General features: G+C 40.7%; 1 protein-coding gene across 1 annotated transcript in view; it reads left to right on the plus strand.

The window, feature by feature from the left end:
- PAWR (pro-apoptotic WT1 regulator) overlaps nucleotides 1–12472 on the plus strand; it is a 61403-nt gene that overhangs the window by 18102 nt on the left and 30829 nt on the right. The window lies entirely within an intron of this gene.

The following is a 12472-nucleotide window of genomic DNA, read 5'->3' on the forward strand; positions in this document are numbered from 1 at the left end:
AAAGCAGGCAACAGTGAACTGTCATGCTGAAATAAACCAGTAATAAAGTTCTAGAAAAGAGACAAAACAAAAGTGAGGGGTGCACAGTAGTTGATGTAAAACGGTGTATCTTGTAAACTCTTGTGTTAACTGTGACCATATTCCAGACCTATGTTTTACTGAAAACACGATCGTTGAGGCATATCCTTGGTTGACTCAAAGTTCAGGCAAATATTTATAATCTATGTTTATACTCGGGTTTATGTTTATATTGAAGTATTCTATAGCAAAACAAACTGCCTGGACAAACAGGGGGACTTGGTTACTTCCACTGATTTTATTTATTTATTCCTTCAACCAAGGAGAAACCCCAAGACTGTATCTCTCAGGCATATACAGAGCTACCTTAAGCCTTGGAATCTGCAGAGAAGTTGATAGTTTGAAAATGTAGCTTTTTAAAAGGCTGGGTGGGTGTATTTAAAAAGACCCTTAAATCAGAAGTGGGTGGGAAGGCTACCAATGACCAGAGTGTATTTTATTTATTTTTTTGTGATCCAAATAGCTCATCTTTCCACTCCCCTGGCAACTTAGACTAGGTTTGGATGTACATTTGTACCTTGGAAGTCGAACAGAATCAGTTCTGGAAGTCCGTTCGACTTACAAAGCGCGGCTTCTGATTGGCTGCAAGAAGCTGTGGAAGCCCTGCCGGACGTTCAGGTTCCAAAGAATGTTCGCAAACCAGAACACTCACTTCTGGGTTTGCAGCGTTCTGGAGCCAAATGTCTGAGTACCAAGGTGTTTGTGATCCAAGGTACAACTGTAATGGGAAACCATGGATTCCTGCTGTGTGGATGAACCTGCCTGAGTGGAGCACTCATATACTTCCCCCTCTTTCACAACTAGGTGAAGGAGCTTGGAAGTTTTTGCTTCAAGTTTTAAACCAACTGCATGTCCATGACAGTTCAACTGGGCAACCTCAACTTGGTAACTTACTGTTATCCTGTGTTCATTTGCTTTCTCATAGAATTTCATAAGTGGAATTGTGTTTGGATTATCCAAATCCATACTTCCAGGATTTGATTTTTTAGTTGTTGTTTTTTAAAAGATTGTTTTTACTTTTATTATTAACAAACCTGCAAAAGAGAAATGTTTATTACCTCTAGCTACTTTGCCTGTCAACCCAACTGGGATTTGTCCTGTGCCTGATATATGTTAACTAATATCTGATCATTGTTGAAATAAAGTAACTGCAAATGATCAGGTGGCATTTCACAACTGTTGGAGGGGGAGAGTGGTTTTTTTTAATAAAAAAATAAGATTTTGTAGTTAAGAAGATCAGAGATCTGCTATACAAATGTTAGACAAAATAAAACATTTTCATTAGCTACAGACTGTACTTAAAAACCATTTCTCAAAATTGCATGTTTAGTCTTACCCTGCTTGTATTGAGGAAAATTACAAGTACAAATCACAAAGGAACTATAGTTAGCCAGAGAACAAAGCCTGTGAGACCACTGAACCTTTTGTGTGCATGCCTTGTCTCTTCAAATGCCATTCCCCTTCTTGTTCAAAAATCTGGCAGTGCACAATCCTGGCAAATCCTTTGTGCACATAATGAAGAAAGACTAAAAGGCCAAATTATCCTAGTTAGGTCATTTAAGGTAATGACATATTATATTCAGCTCCTATCGAAATACAAGAGACTTAATGTATAATAAATCTTATTACAAAGGGTGAGCCATCCAGCAAGAAAACAATATATGTGCAATTGTAACACAGTTTTGCACACATAACATCTTTTTGGATATTGAATTATTTCTAATTCTTAGAATTTAGAACTAAGGATTGGAGTCTGAGTAGATGCTAAAACTGACGGGACTTTGATTGATTTCACTGTATCTATCCTAAGTCTTGATCCGTCTAACCTTCTGTGTTGAACAAAATATATGTGGATGCAGCCTAAAATTGTTAATGGGTTGCTTTAGACTCACCAAGAATTATTTGTTATATCACATACTTTCTCTGTTGTGAATTTAGACTTCATTTGAAGAAGATGTCTTATGCAATCCTTTTGTCTTTCACATTTGGAACAAATTGCAATAGTCAGTTGATACGTTTAGAAGCTTTTAACATTTGTCAGGTGGTTTTTTTTAATGCAAACCTAAATAACATTGCAAAATTTGCTGGTAATCTGAAATATAATCTGAAATTGGAATATAAATCTTGCAAGTATGGAACTTGTAAATATAAATCTTGCAGCCCCATTATTAGACTTTTTTTATTCAGTGTTGTAAAATAGAACAGGGGTAGCCAATATGTTGTTGGACTACAACTCCTGTCATCATCGCTATTGGTTTTGCTGATTGAGGCTTATGGGAGTCCAACAATGTCTTGAGGGTGCCTCATTCTAATGTTGAGTACCAGCTGCATTGGGCTGTAATGCCAAATTATGTTTTAGTGTTATGTGGGCAAGTATTAGGCTTACCAGCTGTCCCATTCCCTTTCACCTTGTGTCATGGCTGTGAGAAGGCAATCAGAAGCTTTCATTTCTGTTTTTAACTGTCCACAGTTTAGCATGTACAATATAGCTAAACCCAGGCGACCTGTGAGTAGTATTAACTGGTTTACTGAAACAACTTCAGTCAGTGCTTTATGAAGCTAGCTTGTTTCAATAAACCATAGGCAAGATTCACCACTATAGCTTCTAGTTTCCTTCACAGCTATGCCAGAATAGAGGAAGCAGGCAGCACATGAGCCCCAACACTGATTCATGTTATGCTAAGTTACATTTTAGTACATTCAAATGCAGCAACATTTTAGAAGACTGTCTTACTATTAAGTTCATTTTATGCATTGAATGGGGTGTAACAAAACTCTTCAGTTTTTAGTTCATGAACAAGTTTCCATGTGCTTCCACTCCACATTCCACCCCTTGCAAACATTCCATGGTCACTGAGCATGCTCAGTTCTCATTGGGCTGCACTTTTAGTATTTTTTATTTTATTTGTGCAGACCTTGAGCTCCCCAGACTTACTGATACCTCCGTCTTGTGTGTAGATAGTGCCTTTTTTGTCTACAAAAGGACTGGCACTTAGAGAATGGGTTCATTATTAGTATACAGTGTAAGGCTTTCTGTCAGGAAACAATTGGAAAGAATACCATTGTTTAATATTCTGACTGCTAGCATTTCATGCACCGCTACCCATTCCAGGTACAGATGAGGAAAAGGTCAAATGCCAGCCCTCTTCATGTTACACAAGCAGATAACGAAGACATGAATCTCAGGAATTTGCAGCCGCAGATTTAATGAGGGCAGTGATGTCAAACCATTCATTGAAAATGTGAGGAGAATGAGGCTTTCGGCAGCTGGTGTGCAGGAGAGCCACAATTGTCTGTATTGATAACCTGAATGTTGTTATGGCAGGTTGCACTAGGCATGGATAAGGAAACCTCGAGTGTTGCTGGCTGTAAATTAAAGTGCCAACCTTGTCACAGCTTATTATCAGGTTACCTTCAATCAAGTTTAAAGGAGCAAGCCTGCTCTTAAATGGCTATTATTTGAAAGGAACACATTTAGTGGAATTTTACCCCCACTACCACCATTCCATTACTTCAAAAAAATCTTGATTGTGTACAGGCATTCATTAAATAATAATAATAAAATAGTAAAGTTGTCACATGAGAAACATATAGTATAGTATAGTAAAGTATACATGAGAAACAATTTTAGTAAGCACTGGAAAAAATCAGCGTTGGCACTCAGAGAGGAGTTGGTTCTGTAAGATGGGTGCCACCATAGAAAAGGCCCTCCCCCTGATTTCTGCTAACCAGAGATAATTGGGACCAAAACTATATAGTGGTTTACTGGTAAGGACAAGCACTTTGAACTGGGTCAGGAAACAAATAAGTTCCAAAGCAGGTGATAACATGTATGAAAATATGAGATCACCAAACCATGGATGACACTGGAAAGGTCTCTCCCAGCAACAGGGCTGCCAGTGAATCAGTCAAAACTGATAAGACAGTCATGCTGCAGCTGCAAGCAGGGAATCCAAGAGCATGCCCCCATATGACCTCTGTCAGTTCTTTCATGGGCAACATTAAATACAATACTCAGTCATAAGGAATTCAATGGGATAACTGCTCCAAGATAGCTGGAATCTGCCCTTATGAGAAAAATGTGATAATTACTATGCTAACAAGCCTTCACCAGCTAGGATGGGCAAAGGTCTAGAGCAGTGTTTCCCAACCTTTTTTGGGCAAAGGCACACTTGTTTCATGAAAAAAATATCGAGGCACACCACCATGCCAGATGGGGAAAGGTCACTTTTTACTTATGTAAAAATAAATAAAAAAATAGTAACTTCCAACGAATTCTGTAGGTCTTGTTTCTGAATCATTAAAGCTGCATTTGGGAAGGATTCGTAAGGGCGCACAGCAACTCAGTCCCACCAACTCCACAGCAGGGTTCTCAGGTTCAGTGAAGGGCTCCCTCAGGGGGGCACATATATACACCTGGGCTCCCGAAAAGCTACCGCAAGAGCCCTTCAGGAGTTCACATAGCGCAGGCCTGAAGGCTGCAGCTTCCCACTTAGCATCCCGCCAGAGGAGGAAACCTCAAGTGGTCGACCTGTTTTTTCCCCCTCCCGCCTCCCTTTTGGAGCGCAGAGTTTTGAAGGCCGGCATCAACTCCGTTTTCCCGGATACTTCCCGCTCGAACCGAGGGCTGGGTGAAGCAAGGGCGGCGCTGCGCGTTTTACCTCCACGGCGCAGGGGCTCTGGCTCGCCTTCAGCCACCGCACGACAGCGCTGGCTGCCACTTCGTCCTGCAGCAACAGCTCCAAAACAGCCGCCATGCCCACCTCTCTCCTCCTCTAGCACTACCGCGCGGGCGAGCCTCCGGGGCGGGCGCACAAGGATCGTGGGCGCCACCCCTCGGCGCCGTCCCAAAAGCCGCCAAAAAGCCCTAAAAAAAGAGGAGCAGCAAAAAAAACACACCACACACGGGGGGCGTGTTCTAATTCGCTTCTAACTCCGGGTTAGAGCGCAGCACGTGGAGGATGGGTGGGGAAAGAGAGAGGAGGCGCACTGATAGAACGCCAGGCACGGGGGCCGCCAGGGAGAGCCAGCGCGCGCCCCACCCCGGACGCTCGCGAACACCGCCGTCCCTCCCTCCCAGGGAAGGCGGGATTAGAGCAAGCGCCCGGGCAGCAAGAAGCGTGCGCGCGCGCCGGCCCTGCCCTGGATCCCTCAGAACCGCCAGTCTCTGGGAAAGTGGGCGTGGCTTCAGAACTCTCAGGCAGCAGCGCCCACCGCCCGGCAAGGCTTCCCATTGGGAGGCGCGAATGCTTTAGTGGGCGGGGATTGGCGCAAATATAGGCAGGGCGGGCTGAGAGGAGGAGCCGCCGCCGAGGAGCAGCGGCACCAGCAGCGTTTCCTCTCCCCCCTCCCCTCCCGTGTCAACAAGCGGGGCGCCTGCGCCGGGGGTTTGCGCGTCAGGCAGCCAGGCAGGCAGACGGCGAGAGCCCCGCACTGGGCGGCCTCTCCTCGCCGCCGCCGCCCCGCCTCTCGCCACCCGACTCGCCCGCCTCCCTCCCACGGCACACCAGGCAACGTCTGGCGGCACACTAGTGTGCCGCGGAACACCGGTTGGGAAACACTGGTCTAGAGTGCAAGTTAAGTCTCAACCCATGCTGTGACTTTTCTGAATCCTCTGGCAGAATCAACTGAAACTCTGAGCAAATCTGACACATAGGTGCTAAGGGGCTTTCCAGTAAATTCCCTGTAAGAAAAGCGGAAATAACTTAGCAAAGGAAGAATGCTACTAAATATTTAACCACATGCTAAAGGTTAATCTGTTTCAAGAGGCTTGTTTGCCAGAGAATTTTGGGAAGAAATGTAGGTGGGGAAAGCATTTCTATTTTGGGAATATACGTTTGATATACCCTGCTCTAACATGAGGCCGCAAGGGGTCTCCTGTTCAGCTTACTGAACAGATCAACACCTGAAACATCTTAACCAGGTGATGCTCTTGGCCCACTTGCTGCATTTAATTTACAGTGCAGATATTTAAATACTAAGGCTATTGTAGTGTACATGAAATCTGGGAATCTTTGAAACTGTCCAAATTCTTGCTTGTGAAGCACAATCCTATATGTACTTGCTCAGAAGTAAATTCTACTTTGTTTAGTGGAGCTTACTTTAATGTAAATATGTTGCCTAAGTGTGCTTTCTCCGCTAGTGGAATTTATGAACTAAGCCTAATGAAGAAACCTTACCCCCCCCCATTTTTTTGTACAGCATAATTCTACACTTCAATTCTCTGTGCAGGAGCTATAAACTCAAGTGTATCCAAGTCTGTTGTCTCCATTTCTGTAAAACAGAAACTGAATATTAAGGTGTAACCCTCCTTCAAGAACACCCAAATTGTAGGGTTGTTTTTTTGTTTTTTTGTTGTTGTTTTTTGCTTTGCAAGTGGCAAAGATTATATGGGGAGCAACAACCAATGCCCATTGGCCACCTCCCCTACATTTATACTTTAAATTTATCTCTGTTTTGTAGGGGAATATTGTAGACTCTTGTGCAAGATTAAATGGAGTGAAAAGTGGTGATAGTTTTCTCTAGGAAGCAAAGATAAACAATATACTCACTTGTATTGCATAATTTAGCTAGGTGTCCAACTGGAGTGCAGAAGGAATCTGTTTCCTGATTCCAGAGTTTTCATCCAGTTTGGATAGTGAGTGTTTTTGATCCAATTGTTTTGTGGCAACAGCTGTTCACCAGCTGCTGTCAGAGGTAAACGAGATACCAGTTTATTTTTAAACTTTAGTTTGCTAAATGAAAATTTCCTTCAGAAGCCTCACCTCAGCACCAAAATATCTTCTCAAATTCCTAGAATTGCTGGTGTACCATGTGAATTTTGACTGCTCGTCTGTATGCTGAAAACCAACCCAAAAGTAAAATGGAAGGTTATGTTAGCTGGAAAGAAGCTGCTGCTGTTTTACATGTTTATAACAAAAATGTAAAGAACAGGAAGGAGGAAGAAGTTGCAGTGTACGATATGGGGAAAATAGTATGTTAAGAAAGTCCCACCATGAAACAAACTGGAGGAGGAAAACCAGGTACGCAGGTGAAATTGGATACTGAGAAAACCATCCAACGGTGCTTCAGAAATTTTATGTACCCTTTATATAAGAAAACTCTGGGAATTTTGTGGATAGTAGGAGAGGATATATTGATTAATTATTATCCTTTCTAACTCATGCTAATGTCTCACACACATATATATAGTAGAGTTCATTCCCCATTATACACAGCAAGAAGCTAGTTGCAGATTCGTTTGAATCACTTTAGTTAAGCAATCCAATCTGGCATCTCCAGATTGGTGTGTATTCCTGGTAAGACCCCTTTGATTCCCTCCTAAAAGAATAAAGACACAAGAGTCTTCCTTAAAAGTAATGAAAAATTTACTTGCATTCAGTTCACAGTATGATCCCTGAAGGCAGGCTTTAGCTTGTAGTTACAGATAGAGTGTGGCTTACATCCTTTATGAGCATGGGCCCATGTGCTGCTGGCTGGGAGCCAGCAGTGCAGCCCAAGAGAAATGGCATCAAAAGAGAGAGATGGCTGCGTGACTGGACCTTTCGTGGGGTCAGCAAGGGTCATGCCCACCTACTGGTCACCTGCAGGGGGAGGGTCTCCAGACCAGGTGTAACAGGAAGTTCATCTGGGTGGATCAACATCCCCCTGTCTATGTCCTCTCTAGGCAAACAAGGAATGTTGTACTTGACTGCTCCAATGGATTACATCCCACAAAACTAGTGGAAATTACCCAATATTGCTCATGAGAATTCTAAGAAACCAAAACTGAGGTTCATAAATGGATAATGTAATGTGTTAATTTATAGGTCTATGCATGCCTTCCCCAACCCAACTTGGGGAAGACTCAACCAGAATCTTGCCCCAAATAATAATGTTTAATTATGGCTTTTGAAAACCTCTATTATTGGGAGGGTGAGGGGGGAAGGAAATGATGGTCCTGGGTTAGGTTTCCTCTTCCTGCCCTGGGACACTTTTAAAAAATCTTTTGGGGGCTTGCTTCCACAGTGTGTTCCCTGTGTGCAACATGCTGGTTAAACAGTTTACTGCAGCCAGCAGGAATGCATCCTTCCTGCACCAGTTGGTGAGCGGAGGCTTCAATTTTGCTCAATTTCAGTGGTCTTCTTTAGCTATAGTGTCTTAGATTTTGCTGCTGTTTTTATTTTAATTGGTTGTGAATTTTGCTGTTCTTTCACTTTGAACACCAGTGTATGTAATGTAAATCATTAATTTTGTGTAAACCAAAAGAAGTATTTGCTGGCAAATGTAAATGTACCTTCGAATTTAATGCACACCTTAATTTTCACAATATAATTTGGCCAAAAAAGGTGAGCATTAGATTCAAGTAAATACGGTATGTTTAATGGGGATGCAGGACTTGAAGGAAGGCTGACTGAACTGTACATAACCCATTACATTAACCACTTTTACAGCATTGGAATTTAATTAATGGCTGTCGTATAGTGGTGGAATGCTTGAGAAATAACATTAGATATTTTGAAAGTCAGTAAGAGTGCAATCCTGTACATCTCTACTCAGAAGTAATCCCACTGGCTGATATCCTGCACTGTGTTAGTGAAAGATGATTTTCAGACAAGGAATCTTTCTCTTGCCTCCTCACTCTTGAAGTCCCAGAAGCACCCAAAGATGGGGAGGAAAAAGAGAATTGAGGTCTTCATGAGAGGGAAAGGTTAATTGTTTGAGCTTGCATCTGCCAACACAACATTGAGTATCACTCATTGAATTCAATGACATTTACATCCAGGTGAGTAGGTATAGGTTGCAGCTGCAAATTATAATTGAGAAGTCTGTTGTGCTGTTTGAGCCTGGGTTGGAAAGTATATTCTATTCAGTGGTATCTAGAACTGCAAGTCTGTTGCCTGCATAAACTAATATGGACTGAATCCAATGTAGCATCAATAGCACAATAATTTAGCACTAATGGAACAAGTGCATTGGATGCCATCTCCGTTTATTATTTCAGCCAGCTTTTGGAAATCAAGAAATAATTTAATAACTTTTTACACCTTAATTGTAGAAAATTAAATGAATGAATCATGAAAAATTTGTATTAAAACAAAGAACTAGTACTGTATACTAGTTCTAGCAAAGAACTAGTACTGTATACTTGCATGATGACGTTATAGTGATATTTAAAACAACGACAACAATACTATTTTCCACTTAATGTTTACTTTTATAAGCTTTAGTTGACCCATTCTTCTTTATTCCTTCAGGGTAATTAAATTTTCAGAAACCTGTGGTTTTTTAAGCAGTGTTAGGAATTCCTTAACGTATATGTCAATAAGTATTCAGACACTCAGGATTTCAGGCAGCAAAGGCAACGATCATAAAGGTAATGATCACAAACAGTGAGCGTATTGATAACAAAACTGAATGCACTGTGGGTATAATAGGGGACAGGGGCTACGTTGCAAGACACGACATCTATTACCACCCTTTCTATTCTTTTAGCCTTTTGTTAGTGGTTTGTAGCATGACTAGATTTCTGGGTCATTGGGCATTTTTCTCCTCCCTCCCAATTTTAGAAGAAGCTTCTTTAGTGGAATGTTGAGAATGAAGCCATGCTTTTCTTTTCTTATTGTACCAATCATTAACTCTTGCTGGGAGAACATTGTCCTTGTAAACAACTGCTTCACTACAGGAAGAAAAGGTTGGAGGCGGGGCAGCAGGGGAAGAATGAATAAATACTCACTTGTTCCAAATCCCTTATATAGTATTGATGCCTGGATTTTGGCAAATTGATGCCTTGCCTTCAGAACCTCTGCTCATCCAGTCTAGTAGTTAGCTGCCAGGTAATGTTATGTTTCCTCTCTTGGAACTTCAAAATGAAAACATTATTATGGCAATTTCAGTTTTTGTAAAAATGGAGGAGGGACATAGCAGTGATATAGTTTATTTCCACCAATAAATTGGTCCACACAACGATTTGTTCACCATATCAAGATTAGTTCAATAAATGGAAACCTTACAATAGAAGGATGTGTGCAGTCTTGAAAGGGTATCAGTTTTACTTAAACTGTAATTCTAGGCCCAGAAAGTGTTGAATCAAACTATTGGGAAAAATTCATCAAAGGAATAATAAGCCAGATGTTGTTAACTGTCTATAGGCTCACCACCCCCATCCTTCTCCCTCATGTCTAAACACTGCCAAATAGTGGTTCATCTTCAAATCATAGGGCAGATCCATACCATGCATTTAAAACACATTCAATTCTCAGTTAAAGCTCATAACCTCCCCAAAGAATCCTGGGAGCTGTAGTTTATTAAAGGTGCTGGGAATTGTAGTTCTGTGGGGGGATCACACTTAACAGGATTCTTTGGGGCAAATTACATGTGTTTAATGTGCATTTGATGTGTTTTAAATATATGGTATGGATCTGCCCAGAGCTTATGAAGCTGACTTGTTTTTAACTAGCTGTAATTAAGGTTCTCCACAGTTTAGGGTTTGGATGACAAGCTAAAGTCTGCCCAATTTAAAATGGAAGCAGAAGCTTCTGATGTCCTCCTCATGGCCACACTGGAGGGGAGGGGAAGAGCCTATGAACCTGTGTGTGTGTTAGACTTGCTCTCTCAACCTTTAAAAGCAGAGGTTGCCAACATGGTACTTTCCAGGTGTTTTGGACTTCACCACCCACTAGCCCTAGCCAGTATGTCTGGCAGTCAGAGATAAAGGGTGTTATAGTCTGAAATAACCAGAAGGTGATATTGTGAGTACCTGTGTACTAATCCATGTTTAGCATTATATCAGAACATAGCCTAAATCAAGAACATGCAAGTTTATCATATGCCAATGCCATTCACTTAGTGTCACTATAAATTGCAGTCTACTATTTATGAAAGCCGCAGTCAAAAAAGAGAGAAGGCAGTGCAATTGCCCCACACATCTTAAGATCATTTTCCAGACCATCAGAAAAGTTTGTTTTAATTTACTGCTTTTTACAAAAGAAAAATGTATTTAAAAGATCTATAAAATTTCTAAATCACTTAATATCAACATGCCACTTAGAACTATTTCTAAATTATTGTTTCTAGATTTGTACAGACTAGTTTGGAAATATGAATATCCCAGAATTATGTCTAATTTTAAAATACAATTGGACTTTGAGGAGATGGAGATAAGGAATAAGAAAACTCTTTATACAGGGCTTACCATATTTAAATGTTCACACCTCCCTAAGAAATATTGTAACATTCCTAATCTCAGCTGATAAAAGTATGAGCCTAGTTTGAGGTGAATTTTTTAAATCTAAAATTGTTCTTACTTTTCAGTTGCTTTCTGTAGAAATTGGACATAGGAGATTTTGAGAGATCTAAAGTATATAACAAGAAATTAATTTAAAAGCAATTATTTGTGCTGAAGTGGTCAGCTTTTGTGTCTTCTAGCTGAAGGTGTTGCAAAGGTTAATAGCTAGGCAGTCACATCTATTGCAGCAAAAAGCACTTCAGCTAAATCAGTGTTAGCTTCCATTTAAGGAAGAATGTCTGCTACAACCATTGGTATTTACTAACTGTGCCTATGAAAACATTCCTTTTCACCCTCAGATGCTCATTCAGCTGTTTGTTGTCTAAGGGACATTATTACAGGCTTTACCATGCAGTTGGAAAAATTAACTGCACATTTTAATACTGTGAACAGTAGCATCTGACTTCCACCTCTGTAGAATTTAGTTACTGCAGTGCTGCTGTTGTGATGGTTCTAAAAACTTTTTGCATAAACCACAATTTATTTATTTTTTGCAGATTGTGGGTGCTGCAAATGCTTTAAAAACAAAATACTCTTCATGTTAAATCAGACTCAGCAGCTGAATTCATCCTGCCTTGTCTAGAAATAGGTTAGCCCCTTGAAATTCCCACAACAGTCAATGATAGTTTGTTGGATGGAGGATATTACTTTTGAATGTGACCAATGAGTTGGTTTTACTTACCGTAGTTGTTTAAAGGTACAATAGATGCCATCTTGCAAGCTGTAAAAAGACATGTTTTAAACTGCTCTTGGAAAGAAACCACAGCTCTCCCACTCCTTATTTTACAAACATTCCTAATAGCACTTTTGTTTTGGATTTAGATCAAACATAATTGTTCTTGCATCATTGCACCAGAAAATCAAATAGGTGAAAGTTTCTTAAGTGTTCCATTTTCAAGCAGTACTCACAAATACAAAAAATGCAATAAAACTCTTATTCATTAAAAATGTGTGTCGTGTCTGTACAAGGTTAGAAAGAAAGAAGGAAGGAAATAAATATCGATCTAAACATGTAAGATTCCCTGAAGGCCAAAATTTTTCTAGCCTGTTATGTTCCCTATTCCTCCACTAAAATGAGACATCTCTCCACCCCCAATTTTAAATGTGTGTTCTGTGTACTACTTGAAG

Source organism: Podarcis bocagei (assembly GCF_964188305.1).
Source record: "Podarcis bocagei genome assembly, chromosome: 10".
Taxonomy (NCBI): Eukaryota; Metazoa; Chordata; class Lepidosauria; order Squamata; family Lacertidae; genus Podarcis; species Podarcis bocagei.